Raw genomic sequence first — 17965 nt, 5'->3', positions numbered from 1 at the left:
GAAATGGAGAGCTGGCCAGAGACATGCAGGGAGACGGTGAGGGCAGCGGGAACAGAATGGTTCTACACATCAAGGTCAGCAAGGACTGCTAGCCACAACAAGAAGAGGCGTGGAGTGAAGGGGTCGCCATCTCCTGAGACCAGCAAAGACAGCAGCCTGATCAATTTTGCTTTTGGTTTCTCATCTCCACACTAGGAGGTTGTATATTATTGTTCTTTTTTTCAGCTTGATTAGCAGGACTGTGTGTAAAGGTGTGAGGGTCTGAGTCTACGTGCCCAGAACTCACATAAAGTTGGATACAACACGCCCACCAGTAATGCCAGTGTTCCTCCAGTGAGATGGGAGGTGGAGACAGGGAACTCTCTTGAAGTTCAGGGCCAGCTAGCTTGGCACACATAATAGACAATAATGAGGGGGCCCTTTTCAATCAAGGAGAAAGGGGAGGATTGAAATTGGAGATACAGACACACACACAAGAGTTAAGAAGGAACACCCCCCCCCACACACACACAGCTGGGAACAAGGGACCACCAGAGTTCCAGGCGAGTACTTTCCCCACTACACAGGAGCAGGTGCCCATAAGAAGGTGACAGGCTTCTTAGGATGCTGTCATGGGTAACTTGACAAGAGGCAGCTCTGATCTACATTTCTGCCCCACTTCTTAGGAGCTGAGTGACCCAGAACAAACTCCCCATGTGGTCCCAGCCTGTTTCCTCCTTTGTCACCTGGGGCCATCACGAGCAGGTCATACAAACAAGGTTCATGCTAGCAATCTAGCAAAGAGAGGGCAGTATTCCTTCTGAAAAAACAGGGGTTTTCTCCCAGAAAGGACTCAATGCTCAAAGCCAAGGCCACTCCCACATCTTGGTAGCCTGCTTCCGTTGTGTGTTTGCTTTTGGCGATGTTTTGCTAGATAGCCCAGGCTGGCCGCAAACATGCAGAGATCGCCTTGATTCAGCCTCTCGAGGACTTGGATTACGGGCACTCACCACCATGCCTGGCTCCTCTTGCATCTCTTCACTCAGAAGTGGGCACTAGACAGGGTGTTCTAGACACAGGTCTCTCGAATCGTCAGAGGCTCTCTTTCTTTCTAAGCCACTGGCTGGAGGACACACTGCTTCCCTCTAAGCCAGCCTTGGCCAGTTCTGAACACGAGCCAACTCTTTTTGTGGCCGCCAGTGTCCAGACTTGATCTTGCCAGTGAGTGATCTCCAGAACTCCCAATGCCTTCAGTCCCCAGTGAAAAGGCCACACACGCAACTCACTTGAGTCTACAACCAAAGTCTTAGCTGGGGTGGGAAAACCAAACCCAACCCAAACCAAACCCAAACAAGGACAGTACCTATTGAGTGATTAATTAATTAAAAAGAATCTCTCTGGATAAATCCTAAGATCAAGTCCCCCTAGTCCTTGAATTATTTCTCACATCATGATATTAAAGCCATAGGCTGGTCTCTCAAGGTTGCTTGCTGGTCTCTCAAGGTTGCTTTCCAACAGCCCAGAGACTGCCACCCTAACCAGGAAGCAGTCCTGAGGCAGGGGCATGCTGCCTCTGACTCCCCACCCTGTATGCCCTTCCTGGGGGAACATATCACACTGACAGCCCCAGGAGGTAGCTCTCCTCACCATGGGGCCCAATGACTAGTCACAGCTTCATGGATCAGGCATGCTCGCCCTGGCAGGCCACTCAGCTTCTTGTATAGGAACCAGTATGTCCAGGGAGTCTGAATGAGTCAGGTCATTCCGATGCAGGGCTAAGGCTGCCATGATGAGGTGACTGACATTTGACTATCTATTCAGAGGAGAAAGGGAAAGTTAAAGCAGAGAGAGATGGGGGATATAGGAGACAGCAGGACCTGGGGATAGAGGACATAGTGATCTTCAGATGTGTGTCTGCTTGCCATTCCATATTCATTCTTTTTCTCCCCGCCCCCTCTCTCTCATGTAATCAGACTGAACTTACTGCTTTGAATTCTGTGAAATGCCTCTTATCAAAACTCCTCTCTGTTGCTTACAACCATTTGCCTGTTGTTTGTTTTCCTTTTTGACACTGAGTCTCTGAAGGCAGAGATCAGGCAGCCCCTGTGGAAGGCCTGGCACAGAGCAGCTATGCAGTACAAAGTGGATAGAGGCAATATGAGGATCAGAACCTGGTTTGGGGAATCTGTCTCTCAAGTCAGGGAGACCCAGCTGAAGCACTGTAATCCATTGCCCTTCAGGTAAACAAGAGGGCCTGCCTTTAGCTCACAGCTATCTCCCCTGGCTCCTGGCTGTCCCCAGTGAAGGACCTAAGAGAAGGCTCCTGGTGGCGGGAATGGACTGGGGCTTGTTCCGTGATGCTCAGAAGGGCTTCAAAGATTCAGGTTGGGAGAGGACATGGCCTGAAAGGGGACCAAGAGGGCGACAGAAGTGGGAGGACAAAAGCACCATTTATTTTATATCAAAAGGAAAAAGATCTAAGACTATGCAAACACACACAGATGGGGGAGAGTTTTGGGTTTTTTGTTTGATTGCTTGTTTTGATACAATTTCTAGGTGTAGTCCTGGCCATCCTTAATCAGGCTGGCCTCAAACTCAGAGCTCCACCTACCTCTGCCTCCCCAGTGCTGGCAGTAAAGATGTGTGCCATCATTGAGAAAATTCCTCTTCATATTAGCTCATGTGTCACACGACAGATGTAATATAAAATGTGAATGTATAACACACACATCCACTCTGAAGGTACCCACGAAGGCAAACATCTTCAGGACCCCAAAAAAGTACAGCTGTGACTGTAGGCTGAGGAAAAAGAGATGAATAGATGGGATGGGAAGGGTGGTGTGTACCAGGGCTGGACCAAGAGCTCTCTAACCAAAAGGGGTAGCACTCTGGCAACAGTGTAGATGTGTGTAGAGCTCTGGTGACGTGGCCTGCCACATGCATCACCAAAGTAATCCATTTTAGCCAAAAGTTGTACTACAATTCCTTCTACACTACTCTAGGCAAAAGATAGAACCCTGCTTTTCTTTTTTTCTCCAAATATTAATGACTTGTTTCTAACTCTGTCAGAGGTGATGCCACATGATTTCCAAGGATGCCATAAAAGATGCAGATCCTTGGGAGACGTCTGTGTTGTGCCTCCAGCACATCAGCTACATGTGGGAAACACAGATCTCCTGCTTGCCTCTTATGCCAACCAACATGGAGTGGCCACAAAGTGATGGAGGAAGGACCATCCCCCATTCACACACTGACACCCCTAGCCCTCGCCTTGGGCTGTGCACCTCTTCTAAGCCCAGGTGCCAGGCCAGGAAGATGATGTCTTCCAGATGGTTCCAGCCCCAGCCTCTATCTGAGTGTAGTCTCTCACGAGGCCCTACTGAGAACTACCTATCTGAACAAAATGGACAATTACTAGAGGCAAAAACCACTGTTTGGAGACATCTTACAGGCAGAAACAAATACTCCCCAAACCCTAGTTTTTCATCTGTGAAATGACACTGCTAACAAAAGCAGCTAAGTACTTCGTCAGTAAGGTCTCTTCCTCGTTTTATTTCTGTTGCTGCAATAAATACCCCAAGAGCAAGACATTTTGAGGAGAAAGGGTTGGTTTAAGTTATAATTTCACATCAGAGCTCATCATTTCAAAGAAATTGAGGCAGGAACTCAAGCAGCTGACCATATCACACCCAGTCAATAGCAAAGAGAGGTCAAACACATTCTTGCTTGCTGGCTTGCCCTCGGCTAGCCTTCCCCTCTGTCACACTGTTCTGGACTCCATGCCTAGGGAATAGTGCCACCCACGGTGGGCTGGGCTTTTCTATGCCAATTCACAATTAAGACAATTCTCCAAAGACATAGCCGTAGACCAATCAGATCTAGGTAATTCCTCATGAAGATTCACTTCTCGGGTGATGATTCTAGATTGTATGAGGCCGAGAGTTAAATCAGCACAGGTCTGTACCCGTGGTAAGCAGTTAGACAGAAAGTCCATGCCTCTCAGTAATTGCTGGATTGTGCGGTTTGCTGAGGAGGAAACAAACAGTGCTTGTAACAGCTAAAGAGAACTGTCCAAGAACCAAACAGAGGGAGGGGGAGGGGGAGAGGAGAAGGAGGGGGAGAGGATGAAGCTGGACTTAAATCCAGATCTGGCCAAGGCTCCAGTTTTCTCCGAGAACAGCTTCGGGCAACAGGTGCGGAACCCTGGAAGTAGCTGTGACAGCTCGAAGAACCTTGCTGGGGGACTGTCACTCCAAATGTGGGATTTCAGGCAGAGGAACCATCAGCCAAGTGGAAGAGAATCTATAAGTGGCCAGGTCCTTACCCAGAAAAACAAGCTTAAAAAAGATATTCAAAATGTCCTTTTTGGTTTCTTTCCCTATTTTTTTTTTTAATTTTATTTTTGAGACAGGGTCTCTCCTCTCCCCCTCCCCTTCCCCCTACCTCTGTTTGGTTCTTGGACAGAGTGCCTTTAACCTCCCTCTGTAGCCATGAATGACCTTGAACTCCTAACCTTCCGGCCTCCACCCACCAAGTGCTGAGATGACAGTCATGTTCCATCATGTCCAGCAAAAATAATCTTGACCTTAACCACCCTAAAAGCCTGCCCAGCACTCACACACTTTTTTTTTTAACTATTGCCTTACTATCTTTGGGTTTCCACTATTTGGGTTTTAATAACTCTGCTCTCCTTTCTTTAAAAGAGAAATCTATAAAGATGGCAAACTTGTGCCATTCAGAACCAGGTAGATCACATCTACCCAGAACTGCAGTAAACAATGGGCCCATCAAGATAATTTACCCAACACAGGGATGGGCCAAGTTTGGGGACAACAACATGGGAATGCTTACAAACTATTCCTTCAGATTCTATAGCAGAAGGACAGATAGTCGATGGACAGGAACTGTAGGTACAGATATGGCCAGCAAGGCTTTGACTGTAGTCGGCTGGCAGAACAGACATCCACTTCTCACACACACGGGAAGACGTATCTGAGAAGGCACAGGTAGGGCAGCACAGAGAGCCAGGTCACTGAGAAAGCCCTGCCGTGATGCCCACGAACCTAGCACCCCTCACTCAGCCATACTTAGTAGGCAGCAACTGCTAAGTGTGGATCATTTTGTCCCAGGTAGTGGGGACCCAGGGCACAGAGCTAAGAGAAAAAAAGTTAGCCCCTGGGGGTGATGCCCAGAGGTAACTCAGGCAGACCTCAGGGCAGGTGTAGGGGCTCTGACACCCCAGAACCCAGTGATGCAACCTGAGACCCCAACCTAACCCCCAGAGCTCCAACACAGACCACAAACCCATCTCTTCCCAGTCACAGGGATTTTGGCAACTGGCTTTGTTTTAATAGCTGGATGCCGAGTTCCACTCGTCAATAACATTAAAGACCCACACAAGCTTCGGAAACGAAGAAACGAGTAAGAGTCCAGAGAGCCAGAAAGCTGGGGGATACGTCCCACAAGGGAGGAAAGGAGCAGGAGTTACATGCCCAGGGCATATGGCCTATTTTCAGGGGGACACAAGACAGCGGTGAGCCCCAATCAACCCCAATAACCAGGAGTGGCTGCAGAATGACTGGGTCCCCCTCATATTCATAGTCCCTAGGTGACCTTGGGCTAGTTCCTTTCCACCTCTGGTCTTTAGTTTGTTGACCTATAATGGGGTCTATTGGTGACTACGACTAGGTTTCTTTCTTCAGGTCCCCAGCAGGGGCGGGAACCCTTCAGAGGGCAGCTCTTCACATGCCTGCTATTCTTGACATGGCAAGCTCACTGGCCTGACTTGAAGAAGCCTCTCTGCCAGGGACAGAGTTCCCAGAAAATCCCACGTAACTTGTCCACTGGCGAGCAGGGAAGGCTTGGGGTGGGTCAGTGGGGAAAACAGAGGGACCACGAGTATAATAACCACCTGTGACCCAAGACACGCTTCCTCCTGGCCTGTCTCTCCAGCCCACTTGACACAAGCCGCCTGCCCCACTGAGCATGCTCACTTCAAATCAAGTCTTAGTGGCTGCGGACACTGACCCTCTCTTCCCACCCCTCATGGATACTGACAAGGGTGAAGCTCCGGGAAGCCGCTGCCCTGGATTCTCTTAGCTGTAGACGTGGGTCTCCGAGGCAGTTTTCAGGCCAGAAGCATCCTGACGGCATTTGCAGACACATGGGGAGCCCCACGGCTCAGTGAATCAGGCTGGGACACTGCCCACTCCATTTCCTGTTGGCCAGCATCCACAAGAGCTGGGCAGCCAGGGCTGCAGCAAGTGTCTACCTGGCTTTTCGTGCAAAGCCCAGCAAGGTCAAGGAAGCCAGGGTCCATCAGGACCAACAGGACCAACAGGACCTTCCTGGAAGATCAGTCAGTGGGAACAAACAGTGCAGACCGAGGAACAGTGCTGCCGGTCATACCTGACAGTCAAGTTCACTCCTGTGCAATGGTTCTTCTTCAACATTCCACACGCTGTCTTCGATGTTCTATGCTTAGGTGGCAGGATACCAAGGATCAGGAATGCCAGACATTGTTTTAAAACCCACACTCTTGCTCAAATACCTCCCATGTTTCCCTGTCACCTGTATGATAGGGAACACCCCTGAAACTGGCATTCAAGACCCACTCCCATTAGTACAGGACTGGCCCCGCCTTCTGTCTATGTAACCTTGGCCCAGGACTATAGCCTACAGCAGCGCTGGCCACACCCTAGGCCCCAGGCCTCACTGTTTTCACTCATTCTTTCCCACTAACCAGAAATGCTTTAAACCACCCCCCCCCCCTTGACAAAGCATCATCTCCATCCTCCCTAGACAATCTACACTCTCCATCTCTGCCCTCCCTGAGCTCACCAGCCACTCTTATTAGCTACAGGTAATTACATGTCAGGCTTCTCCAAACTGTCCCTGAGTTTGTTGAAAAGAGACATCACCTCATTCACCTTCATCTTCTATAGCCTGCTGCCCTGGCCTCTCGGCACAAATGGGGACAACATTTACTAACTCAAAGAAAACCCATGCTCCGGTGCAGCTCCGCCCATCCTGGGTGTATCCACTGAGGACTCTGGATTGACATAACACAGAGACACCTGGCCACCCTTGCTTCCTGCAGCACCCCACACAGCAGCTGAGACATAGGGCCAGCCACAGTGCCCCTGGCCTGAAGAAAGGGTAAAGAAAACAGAGAGTGCTGGTGGATCACAAAAAAATGAAATTGTGTCATCTGCAAGAAAATAGATGGAACTAGAAATCATTAGGTTAAAATGCGGCAGACTCGGAAAGACAAATACTACACGTTGTCTTTTCTATGTGGAATCTAGACTTAAACGCTTGAACGAGGAGGAATACAGTGTGTGTGTGTGTGTGTGTGTGTGCCATGTGCATGCAGTGTGCCCAAAGAGGCCAAAAGAGGCATCAGATCATCTTGGACTGGAGTTACAGACAATCCGGACTGCCACATGAGTGCTGGGAATTGAACCTGGGTCCTGTGAAAGGACAGCCAGTGCTCTTAGCCCGGAGCCATCTCTCCAGCCCCTAAAACATGGCTGTCTTTTGATGAACAATTTAGAATGATAGCCCCTAGGTTCTCTCTTGGGATCTTGTGTGTGTGTGTGTGTGTGTGTGTGTGTGTGTGTGTGTGTGTACAAGTGGTAAGGGTGGAAATATAAGCGATCTCTGTGGCCTCTAGAGGATGCTAGGTGGAGAGGCTGGCTTCCAGGCACTAAACTCAAGCTCCACATGATAGCCACACATCCACCCCGAAGACTCCATCTTCCCACTCACAAGCTAAGATCCTCCTAGAGTTCCGTCTCTGAGACAAAGTGGTAAGGCTGAGTGTGTCTTGCTCAACCAAGATACCAGAAGGGTCCCTGATGATAAACCGAATGGGGGAGCTCACGTTAGGTTGGAGAAGATAAAGTAAGCCAGAGAGGGACACTGCTGAAATGCATGAAAGCAAGAGAGCCAGCTGACTTTAAACTTCCGACTCGTAGCCAGGATCCACGGTGGTGCCTAGATGTAGCAAGGGACCTGTGAGTCAGGAATGGAGAGCAGAGATGGGGCCTCAGGGGTCTAAGACAGCTGACAAGATAGTCTAGCCCAAGAGAGACAGTCTATTTCTAGAAACTCCTTCTGAAAGACACTTCTACAGCCACACTGGCAATCCAGCCCGTGTAACGATGAGTCATCCTATAACACCATGGCGGAAATTAGAGAAGCTACTTCGAAGTCAGCCTCTGGAATGGTGAGCCGGAAGCTGAGGCTTGTCCCAAAGGGGGCAAGAGAACCGGTTCTGTGGATTTTCAAACAATGGGGCAGGAGACGACAGTTACTGTCAGATGACCTTCCCCGGGATCTCAGAGGGCACACCTGGGCAAACAGGTGGATTGAAGTCTGGCCAGGAGGCCAGTGGCTGGAGGGCAGGGAGGGAGAGCAGGTGGGACTCAAGACCAGATGGTGCAGAGCTGTACAGGGACACAACAGGTTCTGGCACTTCCTGAGCCAGGAGAGGAGACAAGAGTCCATTGCATGTCTCACGGAAACAAGCTGTAGTGGACAGTGAGAGGGGCAGGAAGAGAGACTGGGAGGGAGCCAGGCTGAGGATGGCAGAGATGTGGTGGGGACAATCCCAGTCATGGGAAGTGTTCTAGGAAGAGCATTCAGAGCTGAGATGATCTGTGCCTGAGGTGACATTGACCTGGAGGGCGTTTTAGAAACACAGACATGGGGCTCGGTCCCTCAGAGGTTCTGATTCTACAGATGTATGACAAATTCAGCAAGCTTTCCAGAGCCTGAACAGCCCAGGTACCTGGTCACATTTGGAAGATGACACTAGGCAGCGACAGCCTCCCGGCCTAGATGGATACAGAGGCCCGTGAAGGGCATGAGTGGGATGCTGGCTTGTCCCTAGGCACCTAGGGAACACAAGAGAGAAAAAGGGCTAACAAGGGAGCCCCTAACTCGCACTCCAGTCCCACCCACCCTCACCCAGCCTGTTTCCAGCTCCCACTGTCAGGCTTTGGATGGTTTCCCTGACAAAGGGCAGGGGTAATGTAGAAGTGCACACACATTGAAGGTATATATGTCTACCACGGTCGGCATCAGCGTCCAGCAGAGCCTGGGCATGTTAAGTTATCGCCAAGCTGCTGACAACGGGTTTGTGTCCGGGAGGAGGAAGATGGTGTGGCTTGCTCATCAGGCAGTACCAGAGTAGGGCATGCGACTGGAGGAGGAGATGGTGCCAGGACTGCACAGATGGACACCACAGCTCCAGGAGGTACCACAAGGGTATCCTCCAGCAGGCCTGAGTGTAGAAGCTGCACCCACCCACAGGGACTTTCTGGACCGAGGAGTTGTTGATCTTGTCAGTAAGAGTGACAGAGGAACAGGCTCCAGCTTTCCCTTTCAGAAAGCAGGTGGATTTTTCCACTCCCCGCTTTTCAGATCAAAAAGCCCAGAATGTCGGCTTCTGACTTCTACGTTCAGATTCTTGGCACTGCAGAGCAGGGCTTACTGTTTCCGAAGTGTTCAATAAAGCAATCGGAAGGGACGCCCCACATTCACAAATCACTCTAATCTCGCACTTGACGCTTTGCTTAAAATAAAGCACGTTTGCTTCATTTAAAAATCTGAGAGCTGTCACTGTCATTAAAAGACAATGGTCATCATTATCATCCACTTTCTGAATTAAAGAAGCCCTAGCATGAGGGTGCAGACATAGCAAGGCCAATCTGAGCTCTACTGGTTTCTCTTCAGCTGGATGAAGCATGAGCCATCGATGAGATCCCCTGATTACATTAGCAGATCCAGGCTAAGACTCGGGGCTGATGGGAAAATGCCCTGGGCATTCCCTGTTTGCTTCTTTGCTTCCTGATGCTAAATGAGGTGCACACAGCAGCTCACGGCAGATCAGATTATTAAAAAACAAAACCCACCTAGGAGACCGTCGACCCTCAGAGATGCCACTCTCTGACCTTGAGATTCAGGTTTCCATCACCTACGTGTGGCAAGCGCTGATACACACCTCTCTGACAGGAAGGGCTAGACCAGGTGTAAGTTCAACCCCAGAAAGCCACCGACATCTGCCTGACAGCACACACAGGCAACATGAAGAATATCTAGAATGGCTTAGCTGAATGAATCCTGTGATCATGTTAGACGTGAACGTTAAATCCCATCAACTTAATAGGTCCTGGGCAATTCGCAACATTCACCCGCTCTGACGCGTCAGTAACTTTCTACTTTTTTAATAGCGACACATACTAAACATTCTCACTAGGGTTCCCAGGCGCCCATCTGCTCTCTCAGAGTTTGAATTCTCCAGGTCTCCCTGGGATCAAGTCTTGGAAATCCTCACTTAGCAAATAAAATCTCCATGCCGAGCAGCAGGAGGCTGCTTGTATTTTAGGGATCGCAGTTGAATCACCATCAAGTTTTCTACCTCATCGTGTTGGCTCCCCACACACCCCCATGAATCACCTCTCAAGAAACCTAAGGCTTCTGGCACCGGAGGTGCTTGGCGGTCAGAGGGGGGGAGGGGTTCGTTTTTAAGACATCACTAGGAAGCCACCTTGACGCCAGCACTGGATATACAGCTGCTGGGGAAGATATCCAGGGAGAGTGTTCATTCCTAGAATGTGAAGCCACGTAGCCAGCGACCATGGATCCTAGTGATCTCCCTTCAGTCTCCATGAATTGTAGGCTGCAGGTGGGACCTGGTTGTCTCTCGTCCTGAAGGGAGGGCTGGTCAGAAGTTGTTCTGCAAACCCAAGAGCGGAACAGCAAAGAAAGAAGATGGCTCAGCTTCCGAGACCATCTTAGACAGCTAACCCAGCGCCATGCTCATCATGCCGGAACCCACGCTCCCTAAGTCCTGAGCTTGCTGCACACGCAAGGTGGGCTTTGAAAGCCTCACATTTATCCCCTGCCTGTGCTGCTTGGAAGGATTAACTCACTGGCATCCAGGAGAGGCGGAGAAACCGACCTTTGACAGTTTCTGTTATGTAACTTTTATTCTGTGTCCCTTGTCAGCAGGTACAGGCTTGCAGTGCCTTCTAAGGGGACTGGGGTGTCATCTGCCTGCCACTTCCCACAGAACCCCAGGGGCATGCGGAACCTGGGGAAGTTATTTTCGCTCTTCTCCAAAGAAAGGCTAGCACCAACCTTTTTAAGGTTACACTCGGCTTAGTTCTGACTCTCTTTGGGGACACGCGTATTTGACATTATTCCTTTAAAAGAAATCTGACATCCTTTTTTTTTTTTTAAAGTACAATTCAGAAGTCTATCAATAGCTGAATCACTCCATATGGTCTGCACTGTCAAATCTTCCACGTGCTTTTTTTAGTACAGTGGCATTATTTAAAACTTTGGGAGGAAGGGCACTCTGGCGAGCAGACACACTGCAGTACCAGAGGACGTGAGCTACAGTGTGAGGCGGTTCACTCCCTCAAGAGTGCACTCTGAACAGTGGCCCAGGTCATGCCACTTTGACACATCAGTCAGCTGAACACTCATGGGCACTCTGAGCCGAGCAGTGCACTCTAGTTCAGGAACTGGACAATGCCTGCTCTATAAGGGCCAAGGTGTTTAAGGGCTGGTGGCTGCTTCCTCTCACTCTATCTGAAAAGTGACTTCAACAGGAGGCCTTGACCCCAGCCAACATGCTACTGACCCATAGGACACTGGAGGGTTGACTGTGCCAAGATACTGACAGAAATACCAAGCCACTGTGCCTGGCCACTTGGAAGCTTCCACTGAGCTCAGGGCTCTAATTAAGTACTTTGCATTTTCAAAACAAATGCAAGCAGTAATTACCACCTTCCCTCCTTACCTTCCAGGAATAGCCTGGGAACAAGGCAAAATCCCCAAGTCCCTTGACTTTGAGGCTCTGCATCTAGGACTTCATGTTCTTCCTACCCCACTGACCCAAATTACATAACCCTTCTTGTGTCTCTCCTGCCACATGGATCCATCCCAGAGAGAGTCACGGCTCGTTCCGGTGTTCTCAGGTATGTTTGAGGGAACCTGGCATGTATCTCTCAGGATGAGAGTTCCATCATCATGCACCAGGGCACTGAAGCTTCACTTAAGCCAACAAAATGCATCTTTTAAAGTGACTGGGTCTTCATTGTTTGTATGGATGTCTAATTGAAAGCGTTATGTAACCAGAGTGCACACAGCCTTCTGGATCTATTAATAACTGGCTGTGGCCAAACTCTAAGGATTCTTCGAGTTGAGAGTCGAAGGACATCATCCGTTACTAACCATACACATTTATGTAAAATAAATAAATAAATAAATGAGTAAAGCCCCATCGTACAGAGCTGAGTCTAGACCCAGAAGGAGGGAATAAACTGTCCCAGGCTACAGAGCCAAGTTCACAAGAGGATGAATGCCAGTTTTGCGCGAGGCCCTTTCCTCTGCTCGTGTCCCTCGATGTGAGCAATCCATGCAAGCATCTTCAGTGACAATCACTGTGTACCATGGAAGACCTCGAGACCTCACAGCTCTAAGCATGCCTCATCAGCACAGAAGTCAGTGGCCTCACTCGCTGTCTGACAGAAGCCCACGAAGGAATCACCTTCGTCTTATCTATTTATACACCAGGCATATCCTCCTGCCCTCCCACAGGAATCCAAGCACCTCAGACATACACTGGTCAGAGGCCAGCCTAGGCACTGTGTGTTTGGCTTTTGAGAAGTTGTAGGAAGGAAGTGGGCTGAGCGGAGCAAAACTGAAAAGGAAGGCTCTACTGTGTGTTGTCCACTTTCATAGCGCTGTGCACGTGTGTGGGGAGAAGCACAGTGTGAGATGGGAGAAAAACGGATGAATTAAAAATTAAATATCAGAACAGGGATCAATGGTGTACTGTGTGATGCAGTTTTGTGTGCTAGCGGCATGAGAGACGATCCAAAAATCGTTATTCCATAATTACGTTGTCATCTTTGGGAGTAACTTAATGAAGATCGTTTCTCTGCACTCATTTTTATTCAAAACTGTGCCCATTAATCATAAGGACCTAAAACACACAGCACTGGGAGATTAATGCCACCCCCCCCCCAGAAGCACCGCCTTCCCTTCACAGACCCCATGGTCATATCAAAAATAAAGGCAGCTTTTCTCCAGCTCCGTGACTTTTGAATACCCACCAAACCCTGCTGGGAGTTGAATTTCTGGGAAAAGGTGGCATGTGCCCATTCACGTTGGAATTCAGTACTTCTTTAAAAGGTTCATTAATCTACATCTTTAAAAAAGACCAATGACAACCCATTAATGGCCCATAGGTCAACTTGATGCATTTAGCTAATAGCAGCCCCAAATAAAATGGAAGCCAGCAAGGGTCTGAGTAGCCTGCCGGCCACCCTTCTCCTCAGAGCATCTCTGAAAGCTCTCTGTGGCCTCCACCAGTCACTAACATAATCACCAGGGAGCAGAGGTGAGAGAGCAAAGCACCACCCTGTTACCCTCACACTGGCTCAGGCTGGGATTCACTTACAAACTGTAACCGACTCTTCAGAGGGCAGCAAGGCCTGCTGGTCACGTGGCTTCCCAGCCCTGCTGTAGGTCAAGGGGATACACTGAATTTTATCAGTTCTTAGGGGCCAAGGTCATCATCGCTTCAATTGAAATGCCTACGTTATCTCATAATCCCAGTCTGGCCCCCAGGGACACTTTATAGCCATTGTTTTCACCTAGTAGATAACGCACTATGGCTGAGGTATCACCTCCTTTGGCCTGAACCAGACTCTCATGGCTCTTTCGTCACAAAGCACACTTCTCAGAGACCAACTCTCTATTCAGTCTACATAAGTCTGTGTCTGATGAGCCCCTATACCCTAGCTCAGGCCTGGGACCCACTAGTTCTCCCACTCACAGAGTCCTGGAGCTGGATCGGAGACATCATCCAACCTAACCTTAACACAGGCAGGCACTGAGGCCTCTGTGGCAAAAGGTCTTCCCCTGCTCCAACACCATCACTTTCCACATAGTGAAGACAGATGAGTCAAAAAAAAAAAAAAAAAAAAAAAAACCTCAGCCCCTTAGGCAAGGGCCCAGACAAGGACTCAACGTCTTCCCCGTGGAGATCTTGATTAGGATCTTTGATTAGGATCCTCTACGTGCATTTAGGCAAAGAGTCACGGGCTGCACAGGTGAGCAGAGCGGCCCTCGTCTGTATGAAAGCTATCCCCTCTCCCTCTAGGCTAAGAAGTGTGAAGTTTTGCTGACACAGAGACAGATGGCAACTGTGAGTCAGGATCCCTTGCCTTATGGTTGTTTGGAATGAGCCCCCTAGCCCCTGTGAAGCAGCTATCTCTAACATTTGCATAACCAGCCCGGGTGGTGCTGATGGGTACTGCCCAAGGAAAAAGGCTGAGGGGAAACTTGCTTGGGACACACAACGCAGAGGAAGACACATGGGAGTAAGGGAAACTGTTCAGCATCTGCTAAGGGCCCTGGAAAGCAGAGCCCAGGAAGAAAGAAACCACAAAGAAGACGTAATAACAACACCCCCCAACCCCCACCCCGTCGGTCTGAACTAAGATGAGGCTTCTAGTGATGACTGTCACCACTAAAAGGAGCCGTGAGGGACACATGCATTCTGCTAGTAATGTATTCCATCTCGGCCGTCATTGGAAGTAGTTTCACACACATGCAGTGGTTCTTGAGACGGAAGCAGCTAGTGGAGGAAATGAAGCTGGCGTGTTGGTGACCAAAGGATCAGTTTGATGAGGTGGTGAGCACCTTGGATCCCACCTTGTGACCTTGATTAGCACATTCAATATCTCTGGGCCTCAGTTTCCTCGTCTGAAAAACCAGAAGGGGAATTCTACTTCCCTGGAGCGGTTTGGTGATACATCACCAGGCAATGACTGAACACCCACCAAACATCCAGTTCCCCCTAGTGACTAAGTCCGAATCCAGGTTGCACACATAGATGCTTATCTAGACCAAACAGGTCTCCTGCCTGCCTGCCTGCCTGCGTGTCAAGCCCGCTGCCATCTCCCAGAGAGCCTAGGAAAACACCGGGTCTTGAAGGCACCTAGGCAGTTCAGAAGCCAGGTAGGGTTTAGGGACAGATTACAGGCACTGGGTAGTGGTTGGAGAGGGGGCTCGGAGGCAGCCTCTGAGCCCTGTGAAGGGGCTTTGTTCCGGAGGCGAAGGGCCTGGCTTACCGAGAAGAGCATCCGGAGGCAGGTGGGGGGCGCGCAGGGCACGCAGCAGAGCCACAGCCCGGCCCGGGTCCGGGGCGCGGGAGCCAGAGGAAGGCGAGGAGAAGGAGGAGAGAGAGGTAGCCGCGGGTTCCTGCCTCATTCTTCCAAGCAGCGCAGACCCACTGGCCGCCTCCCGCTGAGGCTGGCCGCCGGGCACCGGAACCCAATCATGCTGCTCATGTCCCTGTCAGCGGCTGGCGAGGTGTGCGCGAGGCTGGGTTGTTTGGAGGCGACACCCAGGGGCACCTCATGCCCCGCGCCTGGGCTCGGCGGGAAGATCTCGGAGGGCGGCTGCGCCCGGGAAAGGAGAGAAAGAAAGCGTGAGAGAGCACTGAGCTGCGCCCCGCGGGGCCGGGGGCGGGCAGCACCGCGCGCCCCACCCACCGCGCTCTGCGCCCCGCGCCGCGCACCCGCCGGGCAACCGAGCCCCAGAAACTTTAGCACATGGCCGGTCCGCCGGCCGCTGTAGTCCGAGCCTCCCCGCTGGTGGCGTAGTCCCCGCCCCAGCTCCAGATCGCAGCTTACGGGCGGCCACCGCAACCGCAGCGGAGGGTCGCCTACCTGGCCGTGCGGAGAGTGGTGCGGACCAGCGGGGGAGGAGAAGGGGGCGGCGACGTCGGGGTCCCCGCAGGGGAGGGGCAACTCAGCGGTGGCAATAGCCGTCCTTAAAGCAGACAGGGAGGGGGACTGCGAGCCAGCCGAGGGGGTCTGCAGGCCCCGACAGGACAGGGTCAGTGCGTCCCCCGCCCCTCGGCGCAGATACTGGCGACGCGCGCGGGCTTCCCCGGCCCGGGTCTGCGGAGCCAGCCCTGTTACCTAGCGACTCGCTCCGGGAAGCCCACGCTGACGCGCTAGGAGCTGGGCTGCGGCAGAGGGGAGGGGAGGGGAGGGATAAGGAGGGAAACGAAGGGGGAGAGGAGGGGAGCTCCTGTGGGAGAGAGGGCAGGGGAAGCTGGCGTTGTCGGCAAGAGCTCCTCCCTCTACCTCCACGTCGCTGCTGGGGAGTGGGCCCGGAAAGATGTAGCCTCAGCCTGGTCCGGAGGATCGGGACCTGCTCCTGGGTGAGGGTGGATGGAGGGAAAATGGTGATGCAGGTTCCCCTGTGCTGGGGTTACAGCAGCAGGTGGCGGCTACGTGGCCCATGGAGGCCTGACGCTCATAGAAATGCAGAGATGAGCCAGCGAATGTGGCCATGGGCGTGTGGGTGTGTGTAAGATGCCCCCACCCATATGGAGTATTTGGAGACCCAGGGACTTGGGTGAGAGAGGCACCTCCCCTTTCCTGGCCTGCCTCCCTCCTTCCCGGACATTTTGCTCTTGCACTGTTCTCATCATGGAAGCTCCGGACTATCTCACGGAGATCCTCCTACCTCTTGGGAAACCAGAGGATGGCTGCTAGGTAGTAAAAGCTTTGTCCCCAACTCCGTGATGCCGGACCAGTGCACCAGGTGTCTAGTTGCAGGTCAAAAACCTGCCTCCATGTGCCTTCCTCCTTCCGGATTCGCTGCCTCTCAGGCCAGACTGGGCCTCAAGCCCAGGCATGTCCAAATCTTTGCAGTTTATAGGACGTTTCAAAGTAACTTAACATCCTAACTGAAATAGGGTCTTCATCCCCAAAGGTCACAGCTAAGAACTGGCGCCTGGGGTACATAAATGTGAACACGCAGGTTCTTCAAGCTTTTCTGTAAGGTGTCTCCTGGTTCTCCAGAACCTATCTAAATACACCTCTAAGGCTCAAAAAGAGCCCTTGTCAAAGCAGGCAGGAACCACAGCCTCCAAGATGTTGAGGCAAACTTTCAAATGCAGTGGGTACCTCTAGGTAGAACCCAAACCCTTGATCCAGTTGGATACAAGGACGCTGCCATGTCTAAAGGACTCTTAAACCTGCCGAGACCCTGCCCCTTCCCAAATGCCCCCGGAACAGGAACAGCTGCCACCTCCCGAGGACCCAGCCCAGCCTCATCCTTCACTCTGTCCAAGGCTGCTCTTCTTTTCCTGGCTGGGTGAATATGTGGAGGTGGGGGCAGGAGAATCACACTTGCCCAGGACCCACATCCCACACCTTAACCCAGTATCTCTGCAGCGAGGAGCCCCTCCCTCCATGAGGACTTTGAGAATGGGGGAGGGGGAGGGGCTGCTGAGGTTTTATTGTCAGGGGTGGTCCAGAAACAGGGCTTTTTCTCTGTTCCTTGATTCTTCTGTATTGTTGAAGCCCCCCACTAACCCTGCCAAGTAGAAGCCAGCACCTTCCCGGAACAGCACTTTTTTTCTACAGAAAACTGCTGTCATTCCTAGCCCCTGGGCAATAGTTATGTTCAGACTTTTCTCAGCAAGGCTGGGAGCAACGCCTCTGAGTTTGCCCCCAGTTTTTATGGGTGAAGGCAGCTTTTCAACCGGCTTTCTTTAGCACTAACTTCCTGCTTGCAGGAATAATTTGACATATCATTTGGTCAGGGAGTCCAGTGCTTATACTACCCCAAACCTCAGAGAGTCTATTCTATGCCCAGCCATTTGCAGGACCCACTACTCCAGAAGACTGAGAGTGGGGGAGGGGGATAGGGGAGGTGGGTGATTGATTAGTATGACTGAGTCTCCATCATGGTTTTTAGTATCATAGAGGAAAAACGACTAGTTCATTCATGGTGTGTGTGTGTGGGGGGGTGTATTGTGTAGGTATGTGTTCATGTGCTGTATGCATTCAGCAGTGCATGTCTACATGTATGCAGAGGCTGATGATTGGTCAATGCCTGGTGTCTTTCCTCTGATGCACTTTGCCTTTAATTTTTGAGC

At 51.1% G+C, this 17965-nt stretch overlaps 1 long non-coding RNA gene across 1 annotated transcript in view; it reads right to left on the bottom strand.

The window, feature by feature from the left end:
- LOC116080434 overlaps positions 1 to 16446 on the bottom strand; it is a 46844-nt gene extending 30398 nt beyond the window's left edge. The window contains exons 1-2 of the long non-coding RNA XR_004114430.1: positions 15738 to 16446; positions 15138 to 15467 (exon numbers count right to left, since the gene is read on the bottom strand). This is a non-coding gene — a long non-coding RNA (uncharacterized LOC116080434). The remainder of the gene's footprint in view (positions 1 to 15137; positions 15468 to 15737) is intronic.
- Positions 16447 to 17965: the final 1519 nt, after the last annotated feature.

The sequence above is a fragment of the Mastomys coucha genome, unplaced genomic scaffold, assembly GCF_008632895.1.
Source record: "Mastomys coucha isolate ucsf_1 unplaced genomic scaffold, UCSF_Mcou_1 pScaffold6, whole genome shotgun sequence".
Lineage (NCBI taxonomy): Eukaryota > Metazoa > Chordata > Mammalia > Rodentia > Muridae > Mastomys > Mastomys coucha.
Note: the sequence above shows the minus strand (reverse complement) of the source record. Positions and strands in the feature narration are given on the sequence as shown.